Source organism: Desmodus rotundus, chromosome 3, assembly GCF_022682495.2.
Source record: "Desmodus rotundus isolate HL8 chromosome 3, HLdesRot8A.1, whole genome shotgun sequence".
Classification (NCBI taxonomy): Eukaryota; Metazoa; Chordata; class Mammalia; order Chiroptera; family Phyllostomidae; genus Desmodus; species Desmodus rotundus.
In genome coordinates, this window is record NC_071389.1 from 95,672,838 (window position 1) to 95,687,137 (window position 14,300).

General features: G+C 36.1%; 1 pseudogene; it reads left to right on the forward strand.

Annotated features, from left to right (window-relative positions):
* The first annotated feature begins 12,704 nt into the window (after positions 1–12,704).
* On the forward strand, positions 12,705–13,018 carry LOC112297520 (DET1- and DDB1-associated protein 1 pseudogene; annotated as a pseudogene).
* Positions 13,019–14,300: the final 1,282 nt, after the last annotated feature.

Genomic DNA, 14,300 nt, shown 5'->3' on the forward strand with positions numbered 1-14,300 from the left:
TTCAGTAAATGTCTCTATTTTTCATATTATATGGCTGGATATTTTCTGTACAGGCCTTGTAAAATACATTTTAACAAGTGAGTTAATAGCTACTTATATAACTTTACTTGTTGGGAAATACTGTGATCAAATAGGGCCTAGTGTAGATGAAGAAAGAGGTGAAATTAAAAGGGAAGTCTCTGTTACTTTGGAGAAAAATGATATGCTGATGACAGTGTTACTTGCCTGGATGATGTTAAGGGGAATATGGGAGGTTTTTGTTTGTGTGTTCTATTCTTTGAAAATCACTGGCTTTCAAGTAAGCAGTAGGACATCGGACTCTGTGATTCACAGGGGTCAAGGTGAAAAAAAAGCGTACAGGAGTCACTAGTATAAAGATCTTTGTAAATGCAATATTTTTCTGGAAAGATATAATCTAAATTTATAGCTATATAGCATGCACACAAATAATTCTTTAATCAAAATGACCTCATAATCTAAAATTATCAAACTCTTATTATAATCCATCATCCAACAACTTTTCTATCTGCAGTAGCACTTTGAGACTGGCTAAAATTAAAAGTCTTCAACATTTCAATTTATCCCATGTTGGTATGTGGGGTAGAAGTGGAAAATTCCCTGAGGCTAACTTGGCCAAAATTTGAGACAGAGTATAGGAGAAAACTCCAAAAATTAGGTGACTGTGCCTAATATTATTCATCCTGGAATTTTGTGATTTAAAAATATAATAATAAAGAATCTATTTTTATATGGAAAAAATAATCCATTAATGCTGAAAGTCAGACACTGGAAACAGAAAGATTAGAACTAAAATTTTAATTACCTAAAAATAAAATAAGTACCCTTAAAAAGATTGAAAATAACATTGCTTAAAGGAGAGATTGACAGTACTACAGTGATAGAATATTTTAACACCCAATTGACATCAACGGATAGATCTTCCAGACAAATAATCAACAAGGAAACAGTGACCTTAAAAGACATGAACTAAATGAGATATATTTAATTGATATCTTCAAAGCATTTCACCCCAATGCAGCAGAATATACATTCTTTTCAAGTGCAGATGGAACATTTTTTAGGCTAGATTATAAGTTAGGACACAAAACAAGTCTTGAAACATTTAAGAAGACTTAAATCATATCAAGCATCTTCTCTGATCATAATGGTATGAAATTAGATATCAATCACAAGAAAAAAACTGAAAAACACAAAGACATGAGGGCTAAATAACATGTTACTAAACAATGAATGGGATAACAATAAGATCAAGGAAGAAATCCAAAGATATTTTGAAACAAACAAAAATGGTAATACAACAACCCAAAATCTATAGGACACAGAGAAATCAGCCCTAGAAGGGAAGTTCAATGCATTACAGGTCTACCTCAATAAACAAGAAAAATTCAAATAAACAAATCTAACTTTATGTTTAAAGAAACTAGAAAAAGAATAACCAAAGCCCAAAATGAGTAGAATAAAGGACATAATAAAGATCAAACCAGAAATAAACAATATAGAGTCTAAAAAAAAAATACAATTGATCAATGAATACAAGAGCTGGTTCTTTGAAAAATAAACAAGATAGACAAACCTTTAACTAGATTTATCAAGAAAAAAAAGAGAGAGAGGACCCAAATAAATACAATCAGAAATGAAAAAGAAGTAACAACTACACCATAGAAATACAAAGAATTTAAAAAAATGTTATGAACAACTACATGCCAACAAATTAGGCTGCTAGACAAAATCTTAAGCTGCTGGATACATACACTGTTCCAAAACTGAATCAGAGAGAATCAGAAAACCTGAATAGACCATTGCAACTAATGAAATTAAAGCAGTAATCAAAAAAACTCCCAACAAATGAAAGTCCTGGACCAGATGGCTTCACAGGAGAATTTTACCAAACCTTCAAAGGAGAACTTACAGTATTCTTTTCAAACTATTCCAAAAAATTCAAGAAGAAGGAAGACTTTTAAACTCATTTTATGAGGCCATCATTATTATAATTCCAAGACCAGATAAAGGCACTAAAAAGAAAAAAATATTATAGGCCAACAGCTCTGATGAACATAGATGTTAAAATCCTTAACAAAATATTACCCAACCAGATCTAGCAATACAGTCAAAAGATCACACACCCTGATAAGTGGAATTATTCCAGGAATGCAAACTTGGTACAATATCTGCAAATAAATAAATGTGATATACCACATAAATAAAATGAAGTATAAAAATCACATGATCATATCAATAGAAGCAGAAAAAACATTTGACAAAATCCAGCACCAATTATGATAAAAATCTCAGCAAAGTGAGAATAGAGGAAACACACTTCACTGCAATAAAACTGTAAGACAGACCCACAGCCAACATCATACTCAACTGGCGAAAACTAAAACCAATTCCCCTTAAGATCAGGAACAAGACAAGGAGGTCTGTTTTCACCACTCTTATTCAACATAATAATGGAAGTCCTAGACATATCAATCAGACAAGAAGAAAAATAAAAGGCATCCAAATTGGAAAGGAAGAAGTAAAACTGTCATTATTGTAGACTACGTAATACTGTACGTAGAGAACCCTAAAGATTCCACCAAAAAACTACTAGAACTGATAAACAAATTCAGTAAAGCAGCAGGATATAAAACAAATTCTAGAAATCAGTTGCATTTTTATACACGAGTAACAAACTATCAGAAAGGAACACTAAGAAAACAATTCCATTTACAGTTGCCTAAAAAAAATACTTAGGACTAAATTTAACCAAGGAGTAAAAGACCTGTACTCAAAAAATTATAAGACACTGAAAAAGGAACTGAAGAAGATACATTTAAGTGGAAGCATATACCATGTTCATGGATAGGAAGAATTAACATCATTAAAATGTCTATATTGCCCAAAGCAATCTATAAATTCAACATAATTCCTATCAAGCTACCAATGACGTATCTACAAAAATAGAACAAATATTCCAAAAATGTATATGGAACCACAAAAGTTCTCAAATGGCCACAGTGATTTTGAGAAAGATGAACAAGGTTGGAAGAATCACACTGCCTGGTACTATACTATATTACAAGGCTAGGGTAATCAAAACAGCACGGTACTGGCATAAAAACAAACACATAGATCAATATAAAAGAATTGATAGTGTAGAATTAAATCCACACCTTTATGGTCAATTAATATTTAACAAAAGATACAAGAGCATACAATAGGTAATGGTAGTCTATTCAATAAATGGAGTTGGGAAAATTGGACAGATATGTGCAAAAATAATAAAAATAGACCACCTTCTTATACCACATACAAGACTAACTCAAAATGAATGAAAGACTTAAATGTAAGGTTCAAAACCATAAAAATCTTATAAGATGTCATAGGCAGTAAAATCTCAGACATTTCTCATAGCAATATATACACTTTTCATATGTCTCGTTGGGCAAGCAAAGCCAAAGAAAAATAAACAACTGGGACTACATCAAACTAAAAATTTTTGCACAGCAAAGGAAACCATGAACTGAATGAAAAGACAACCCATTTAACTGAAGAACATATTCACTGATACATCTGATAAGGGGTTAATATTAAAAATTTATAAAGAACTTATACAACTCAACACCAAAAAAAAAAAAAGCAAATGATCCAATTAAAAAATGGGCAAAAACTTGAATAGATAATTCTCCAAAGAGGACATGCAGATGGCCAATAGACGTGAAAAGATGTTCAATGTGACAAATCATCAGAGAGATACAAATTAAAACCAAGTGAGATGTCTCCTCACACCTGTCAGCATGGCTATCATCACTAAATCAACAACAAATGTTGGTGAAAATGTGAAGAAAAGGGAACCCTTGTGTATTGTTGGTAGGAATGCAGATTGGTGCAGCCATTGTAGAAAAACAATAAGGAGTTACCTCAAAATTTAAAAAATGGAACTGTCTTATGACCCAGAGATTTCACTTCTGGGAATATATTGAAAGGAACCCAAAACAGTAATTTGAAAGAATATATGCACCTCTAAATCATTGCAACATTAATTACAATAGCCAGGATTTGGAAGCAACCCAAGTACCCATCAGTAGGTGAATGGATAAAAAAAGCTATGGTACATTTACACAACGAAATAGTACTATGATGTAAAAAAAAAAAAAAAGGTAGATCTTACCTTTTGTGACAGCATAGATGGACCAGAAGAACATTATGTTAAGTGAAATAATCCAGTCAGAGAAAGACAAATGCTATATGTTTTCATTTGTATGTGGAGTCTACTGAGCAAAATAAAATAACAAACAAAATAGAAACAGACTCAGAGGTATGGAGACCAGTCTGACAACTGTCAGTGGTGACAGGGTTTGCGGGATTTGGGTGAAAAAGGTGAAGGTTTTAAATCAATAAACAAACAAAAACCTCATAGACACAGACAACAGTATGGTGATTATCAGGTGGAAAGGGGAGTGGGGGGAGGTAGAACAGGATAAAGAGGGGAAAAATGGTGACAGAAGGAGACTTGACATTGGATAATTAACTCATAATACAATATACAGATGATGTATTATAGAATTATACACTTGAAACCAATATAATTTTATTAACAATGTCACCCCATGAAGTTCAATAAAAATTTAAAAAATAAACAAATAGGCAATATTTCTAAAAAATGTAAGGATTACAATAAAACGGAGAATTATAATAAATGTCTGTGGCCCAAATTTACTACTAAGGCAGGTTATCAGATTAGAATGAAAATAACCTAGGTGGCCATTGTTAACAAGAGATAACAACAAAAATACTGCTCCAAAAAGTTGAAACTAAAAGATGGAAAAAAAGTCTTTTAAGGCACAACCTATTAAAGAAAAAAAAGTGAAGTAGCTTTTTATTAATATTAGACATAATAGTTTTTACTGGGAAAGAAGGAAATTATAAAATGATAAATGGTTTAGTTCTCACATAGGCATCTAAACTTGTATGTACATAGGCTCTAAATATATAAAGCATAAATTGAACGAATTATAAAAAGAAAGAAACTTACAATTTGGTGGGGAATTTTAATGTTTCCCAGTGATTATAAATCAAGCAGTCTAACAGTTCATAGGAATACTGAGGATGTGAAACATAAGAGTAACAAGTTCACAGCAATCATAACTTGTCAAAGAAAAATCATGATGGCAAATTATAAAACATTTAATAATAACAAAAATGATACATATTACAATTTGTGGGATGCAACTTAAAACATTTTTAATAGAATTTTATTACCTAAGAGTGTCCAATTCAAGAAGTTATAAGCACATCATCAGTATATACAAAGTATACAAGGAAAAAAGTGAATAATACAAATGAATGAAATAGAAAACACAGTGACAGTCCACAAAAACCCAAAGTTTACAATTTGAAAACTCTATTAAACAGGCATACCATTGACAATTTGAATCAGAAAAGGGAGATGTTATCAATATGCAGTTTTAGAATTAAATGCAGAACAGTAGACAGGAAAATTATGAAGAGATAATTCCGTGAATAATATTTCATACTAACATTTTTGGAAGAAAAGAAAACAAATTCCTAGAAAGTATAATTTGCCAAATTTGTTTCAAGACAGAAAATCTTAATCTTTTTTTAAAAAATATATTTATTGATTATGCTATTACAGTTGTCCCATTTCCCCCCCCACTCCACTCCATCCTGCCCACCCCCCTCCCTCCCACATTCCCGCCCCATAGTTCATGTCCATGGGTCATACTTATAAGTTCTTTGGATTCTACATTTCCTACACTATTTTTACCTTCCCCCTGTCTATTTTCCACCTATCATCTATGCTACTTATTCTCTGTACCTTTACCCCCCTCTCCCCCTCCCACTCCCTTATTGACAACCCTCATGTTCTAGTTGTTTGCCTAGTTTGCTCTCGTTTTTGTTTTAGGTGTGGTTGTTAATAACTGTGAGTTTGCTGTCATTTTTACTGTTCCTATTTTTGATCTTCTTTTTCTTAGGTAACTCCCTTTAACATTTCATATAATAAGGGCTTGGTGATGATGAGCTTTAACTTGACCTTATCTGAGAAGCACTTTATCTTCCCTTCCATTCTAAGTGATAGCTGTGCTGGATACAGTAATCTTGGATACAGTAGGTCCTTGCGTTTAATCTTGGGTAATGTAATTATGATGTGCCTTGGTGTGTTCCTCCTTGGGTCCAGCTTCTTTGGGACTCTCTGAGCTTCCTGGACTTCTTGGAAGTCTATTTCCTTTGCCAGATGAGGGAAGTTCTCCTTCATTATTTGTTCAAATAAGTTTTCAATTTTTTGTTCTTCCTCTTCTCCTTCTGGCACCCTTATAATTCGGATGTTGGAACGTTTCAAGGTGTCCTGAAGATTCCTAAGCTTCTCCTCATTTTTCCAAGTTCTTGTTTCTTCATTCTTTTCTGGTTGGATGTTTGCTTCTTCCTTCTGGTCCACACCATTGATTTGAGTCCCAGTTTCCTTCTCATCACTATTGGTTCCCTGTACATTTTCCTTTGTTTCTCTTAGCATAGGCTTCATTTTTTCATCTGGTTTTCGAACATATTCAACCAATTCTGTGAGCATCTTGATAACCAGTGTTTTGAACTGTGCATCTGATAGGTTGGCTATCTCTTCCTCACTTAGTTGTATTTTTTCTGGAGCTTTGAAGTGTTCTGTCATTTGGGCCTTTTTTTTTTTTTTTTTTTTTTTTTTGTCTTGGCACGTCTGTTACTTTAAGGGGCAGAGCCTTAGGTGTTCACCGGGGTGGGGTTGCGCTGGTCGCTGAGCTGTGACACTGTACGTGGGGGAGGGGCCGAGTGGGAGCAATGGCGCCTGCCTCACTCTCCTCCGGATTTCAATCTTTCACTCTGATACCCACAATCAAACTGGGCCACTCTGGTGCTGGTTCCCGAGTAAGTGGGCCTGTGCACACTCTAGGCCCCTGAGGGTCTCTCCAACAACCTCTCTTGTGAGGCTGGGAGTCTCTCCTGCTGCCCCCCCAACCCCCACGGGCGTTTTCAGAGGTTTGAGGCTTTATTTCCCCAAGCTGGAGCCCTGGGTTGCACGGTCTGCTTGGCTCCCCGCCATTCGTTGGGTTTATCTGTGGGCGAATGTGGTGTCGCGGGGTGCTACCTGCTGCTCTGCCTGCCCCGTTCTCCGCCACTCTGAGTCCGGCCCTCTGGGTTTATCTGTGCAAATGTGGGGCCACAGGGTCTGCTAGTGTTAGGACTGCCTGAGCCATTTGTCCCACACTCCGACAGTCTCAGTCCCGCCACAGCCACGCGAGTCCTCTCCACCCTGGTGCCCGTCTCTGCCCCTCCTACCAGTCTGGATGAATGTTTATTTTCTATTTCCTTGGTGTCGGTCCCCCTTGCTGTTCAATTCTCTTGTCAGTTCTGGCTGTGTGAGGAGGCGCAGTGTGTCTACCTACACCGCCATCTTGGTTCTCAGAAAATCTTAATCTTTAACCAATAAAAGAAATGTAATAGTTTTTAAAAACTATATCCATAAAGCAAAGAAAACACTTCTTTCCAAACAACAATAGTAACAATAACAGCAACAGCAACAGGACTCAACCACAAAAAAACTTATCACAAAGAATCTAAGAGCTGGTTCTTTGAAAAGATAAACAAAATTGACAAACTGTTAACCAGATTCATAAAAGAGAGAGAGAGAGAGAGAGAAAGGACCCAAATAAATATAATCAGAAATGAAAGAGGAGAAGTAACAGCTGATACCCAGAAATACAAAGGATTGTAAGAAGTTATTATGAACAACTATATTCTAAGACATTGAACAACCTGGGTGAAATGGATAAATTCTAGAAACATAAAATCTTCCAAAACTGAATCAGGAAGAAGCAGAAAACCTGAATAGACCAAAAACAACTTCAAAATTGAAGCAGTAATCAAAATCTCCTGACACACAAAAGCCCTGGACCAGATGGCCTCACAGGAGAATTTTACCAAACATTCCAAGAACTAACACTTCTTCTTCTCAAACTATTGCAAAATATTCAAGAAGAAGGAAGACTCTCAAATTCTTTTTACAAGGCCAGTATTATCCAATTTCCAATACCAGGTAAAGACAAAAAATAGAAAATTATAGGCCAATATCCCTGATGAACATAGATGTTAAAATTCTCAACAAAATATTGGCAAACTGCATCCAGCAATACATTAAAAAGATCATACACCGTGATCAAGTGGGATTCATCCTGGAGATGAAAGGATAGCTCAATGTTCACAAATCAATGAGCATAATACATTACATAAACAAAAAAAAAAGATAAGAACCACTTGATCTTATCAATAAATGTTGAAAAAGCATTTGATAAAGTACAGCACCCATTAATGATAAAAATAGTTAACAAAGTGGGAATAGAGGAAGCATACCTCAACATAATAAGCCATTTACCAGAAACCTACAGCCAACATTGTATTCAATGGGCAAAAACTAAAAGCTTTCCCCTTATATCAGGAGCAACACAAAGGTACCCACTTTCACTACTTTTATTTAATATAGTATTAGAAGTTCTAGCTACAGCAGTCAGATAAGAAGAAGAAATAAAAGGCATCCAAATTGGAGAGGATGAGGTAAAACTGTGATTGTGTGCAGACAACATGATAATGTACATAGAAAGCCCTATAGACTCCACCAAAAAACTACTAGTCCTAATAAGTGAATTTGGCAAAGTAGTAGGATACAAAGTCAATATTTAGAAATCGATGACATTTTCGGTACACTGTGGGGAACCGTTCCAAGCGTGGGAAATGTGGCTCAGCCCCCACTCAGAAAACCAGTGGGGAGCGAGGTTGACGGGCAGGACCCACATCCATGGATAAGTTCTCCAGTGGGAAATCAGGCCTGCATTGTACTTATTGCTATGAGACTTGCTCTTGCTAAAAAACTCCCTCACCCTGAATTGAGGAAGCAAATGTTTACTGAGTATTTTTATCTTCCCAGAATCTGGGCTAGACCCTCCAGGTATGGGACACAACCCTTTCAACCATTTCTCCTTTTACATTGCAAATGTCCTCCTTTGATGTATTCAGTGACTTGCTCTCCTGTGTCTGCAAAGATAACCACCCAAAACAAACCTTTGTATAGTAAAGAGGACCTTCTTTGATGTTAAGGGCCTCAAAAACCTATAAAGGCTGGACACGGCAAGGCTCTTGGCGCTCCCCCCTTGAGGGAGTGGCTGAGGCGCTGAGAGGTGCTCTCCTCTTGAGAGAGTGGCCGCACTGTCCCTTTTCCCCCACAGGACCTCTGTAGTCCGTGTGTATGTGTATTGGAATACTGAAACCTCAACAGCAGATCTTGCGGGCCGAGATCTGTGTCAGTACACCAACAATGAACTATCAGAGAGAAACTTAGAAAAAAATCCCATTTATCATAGCAACAACAACAAAAAAGTATACCTAGGAATACATTTAACCAAGGAGTTAAAAGACCTGTACTTGGAAAACTATACAACACTGAAGAAAGAAACTGAGGAACATACAAATAAAGGGAAGCATATACCATGTTCATGGGTTGGAAGAATTAACATTATCAAAATGCCCATACTACCTAAAGCAAATTATAGATTCAACTCAATCCCTATTAAAATACAAATGGCATATTTCTCAGATCTAGAATAAATATTTAAAAAATTTGTATGGAACAAATAAAAAACCCCTAATAGCCTCAGCAATCTTGAGAAAACAGAACAAAGTTGGAGGGATCAAAATTCCTGATATCAAACTATACTATAAGCCCACTGTAATCAAAACAATCTGGTACTGGCTAAGAACAGACACATAGATCAACGGAACAGAATAGAGAGCCCAGAATTAAACTCATGCCTCTATGGTCAATTGATATTTGACAAAGGAGGCATGAGCATACAATGGAGTGAAAATAGTTTTTTCCATAAATGGTGTTGGGAGAACTGGCCTGGTACATGCAAAAAAAATGAAGCTAGACCACCAACTCACACCATACACCTGAATCAACTCAAAATGCATAAAAGACTTAAATATAAGTCATGATAACATAAAAGTCCCAGAGGAAAAGATAGGCAGTACCATTTCAGATAGTTCACATAGCAATATTTTTGCTGATATATCTCCCAGGGCAAGGAAAATAAAGGAAAAAATAAACAAATGGGACTACATCAAAATAAAAAACTTCTGCTCAGCAAAAGAAACCATCATCAAAATGAAAGGGGAACTGACCATATGGGAAAACATTTGCCAATGATACATTGGGCAAGGGTTTAATCTCCAAAATATATAAAGAACTCACATGACTCAACACCAGGAAAACAAAATCCAATTAAAAAATGGGCAAAGGACTTGAACAGACACTTCTCCAAGGAAGACATACAGAGGGCCCAGAGACATATGAAAATATGCTGAGCATCACTAGCCATCAGAGAGATGCAAATTAAAACCACAATGAGATACCACTTCACACCTGTCAGAATGGCCATCATAAACCAACAAACAAGTGCTGGTAAGGATGTGGGGAAAAGGGAACCCTACTGTACTGTTGGTGGGAATGCAGACAGGTTTAGCCACTGTAGAAAACAGTATGGAATTTCTTCAAAAAATTAAAAATGGAACTACCTTTTGACCTAGCAATTCCACTGCTGGGAATGTCCACTAAGAGTAACAAAACATAAATTCAAAAGAACTTATGGAGCTCTATGTTTATAGCAGCGGTGTTTATATTAACCAAGAGTTGGAAACAGCCTAAGTGCCCATCAGTGATGGGTGGATCAAAAAACTGTGGTATATTTACACAATGGAATACTATGCAGCAGAAAGAAAGAAGGAATTCCTATCTTTTGTGACAGTATGGGTGGAACAGGAGAGTATTATGCTAAGTGAAATAATCCAGGTGGTGAAAGACAAATGCCATATGATTTCACAAGAGGAATCTAATGAACAAAATAAACTAAGGAGCAAAAGAGAACCAAAGGCATAGAATCGTGGAATAGACTGACAGTGGTAAGAGGGGAGGAGTGAGGGGGCACTGTTTGAAAGAAGGTGAAGGAATTAGTCCAGAAACATATGTGAAGGACCCATAGACATGGAAATGGGGTAGGGATTGACTATGGAAGTGTGGGCTGGGCTGGGTGGAAGGGGGCGAAGGGAGAAATAATTGGAACAACTGTAAAAGATAAAAATAAAAACTCATCACAAAGACATTTTTCTTAATCATTAAATGGCATATATAATTCTATATTCAGAAAATTTTCCAAATTATAGAACAGGAAGGCATGTTCCACAATTCACTTTATAAGCTTATAATATCATAGAGAAACTAGACAAAACCAAGCAAGAAAGAATCATAGGATAATTTAATTTAAAGTATAGTAACACAAATCCAATATAAATTAATCATAGCATCCAGAATGGTATAATTTTGATAATGAGCAAAATTGGCTTAATTTTAAGAATAAGGGTGGATTAACATTAGAAAATGTTACCAATAGACTAAGATATTTGTGTAAATTAGTAGATGAAAGAGAAAAAATATCAATTTGTGTAGAAAATTTCATTTGATAAAATTCAGTATAATTTATAATAAAAACTCTTAGCAGATTTTAAGTAAAAAGAAACTTCCTTGAAATGATAGGAATATGTATGATTCTGAATTTAATGTTGAAATGCTGAAACATTGTTTTTGAAATAAGGCACATTGTAAAGATTTCACTTCCGCTCAGGAAAAAGGCAAGAATGCTATTTCTTAATCACCATTAACTAGAGGTCTTAAGTTAGTGGAATTAAACAAGACAAATGAAAGATAAAAGAATTAGAGAGATGAAAAAAACTGAAATTCCTTGCAGATATGACTGCCTGTGTAGGAAACAAAAAAACAGTGTACAGACAAGTCATCAGAATAAGAAAATTCTGCAAGGTTGCTAGTAATAAGATCAATATATTGAAATCTGTTGGTATAATTAAAATTTTTTTCGTCTGTAGCTTCACATAGACTTGAACTACTTAGAAATTTAACAAAAAGCTGCATGAACTGTAAGTTGAAAATCATTATAGTTGACTGAAAAGTATAAAAGATGACAAATATGTTGCATAATTTGGTACTGTTTATGGGATGGGAAATCCAGCATCATACTGGTATCAGCTCTTTGCATATGAATAGATAACCCAATCAAAATAGAAACTGAAGATGTATGTTTATGTGTAGATATTGTTTATGTTGTTCAGAATTTAAACAAACAAGCATATAATTTGGTAATGGCTTTGCTGAGGAGTACCGCTCAAGCTATTGAACCATATATTATCAATGTAAGTCTTAATTGTAATTGATTGTCCAAAGAATTAGCCAAAATTTTATAGACTGCTAGAAATAAGCAAAATTTGTGGAAATAGTACATACTTTTAAATTTTATGTTGTTTTATTCATTAAGAATTTATTTTTTTCTCCGTATTTAAAATTATTCTTGGTTAGTATTTTCTAGAAGGTTAGTGCTTATTTTGTTTGTTCATTTGCTTCTTTCAAATTGCCTAGAAACTAAAACAGCTTTTATTTTGGTTAGCAGGATATACTGTTATCTAATGTTAGAGTTAAATGTAATTAGATAAAATATATGGAACTTTCGACTGTGCGGCAGCGGCTAAGAAGGTGGCTGTGGTGGCTGCGGTGGTGGCTGAGCAGGTAGCTGAGGAGGCGATGGAGGAAGCAGAAGATGGCAGATTTTTTGAAAGGACTGACCGTCTACAACAAAAGTCATTTTCGTCGATTTCATGCTGTGTGTACACACTCGAATCGACGCCCCTCAATCTACCTGCCTACGTGGGAGTACCCATCTGAACAGATCATAGTGACACAAAAAACGAACATCTTTTTGCACTACCTACATCAGCAATGGGACATAAGAACGCTGCCAAAAAGACAGGCCAGGAGCAAGTGGACCTTGAGGGTGAGAGCTCGGCTGCCACCCCTCCTTCCCCTGGCAAAGTCGCACTGACCGACAGCCCAGACATGCATGAGGACACTTAAGACTTACACTCCCGGATAGGTGTCTCTTGTCTTGTCTGCTCCTCACCCACCTGCCCAGTGTAAGCACCCTGCCACGCATACCACTTTCAACCTCATAGGAGTCGATGTATGTATTTTCCTTGAGTCTTTATTTATGCAATAAAATGTACCGAGCGATGGTTAAAGGGGACATCAGACCCAGTACTGTGACATTGGTAGATGCTTCTTGAAAAACAACATTGTTACTCACTGTCCCACCCCACCTCAGACGCCTTCCTCCTGTTCCCAGTCCTCTGGAGAACCATAGTGTGTCTGCGAGTGTCTAGAGATGAGCCCTGCTGCAGCTGGTGACTGGGGTGGGGCCCTTCTCCCTGCTTCCGTCCACTGGTCGGACTTTAAAGACTTGGCCTTGACTCCAGTTCCACCGGGATCTATTCCGTGCGCAGACCCTGCTCTGAGAGTGAGCCACAGGGAGAAGTCAGCCCCTCGGGATCTTTCTCTTAAGTCATTTTATCACGGACTGGTGCGTGCTCCGTGTCCACCCCAATAAAAGGATCTTTCCTAATATATATATACATATATGTATACATACATACATATATATATGGAATTTTCATTATTCAGAGATGTCACTTACATCTTTTTGGAGGTTAACTGGATTTGTACAAGTGGAAGATAATATCAAGACCTAAAAATTGAAGACAAGTATGAATGGCAGTAATTTGGTGAAAGTTGCCTAACTTGCTTTGCCTAGGGTATATTCCATGTAAATGTACATTTTCTGAGAAAGGAGAATTGCAACATAATAGCCCTTCTTTATTTTTTTAAAGAATTATTTATTTTTTTAAAGAATTATTTATTTTTTTATCACCATTTATCCCCCGTATCTCCACCCACCCACCTCCCCCACCCCTTGCAATCACTACACTGTTTTCTGTGTCCATGAGTTTTTTACCTTTTTATTTCTTTTTTGCTCAATCTCTCCACCTACCTGCTCCCCACCCCAGAGGTGTCAGCCTGCTTTCTATGAGTCTGTCTCTATTTTGCTTGTTCAGTTTATTCATTAGATTCCACATATGAGTGAAATCAAGATGTAGAATGACAGTCTTGAATTTATGTTCAGGAGAAATGTATTTTAGCTGATGGATTCACTGATGGAAGCTTATTGTAAGTTTTCTCTCCACAGTTCTGCTGAGTTGCACAGCTTTACGTGGCACCATTCCCACTGTATTCCATGTGAATATTATCTTCTGAAACAAATCTGGAACACAGTGTTAATGTTGGCCTCTGGAACTGTGTAGCA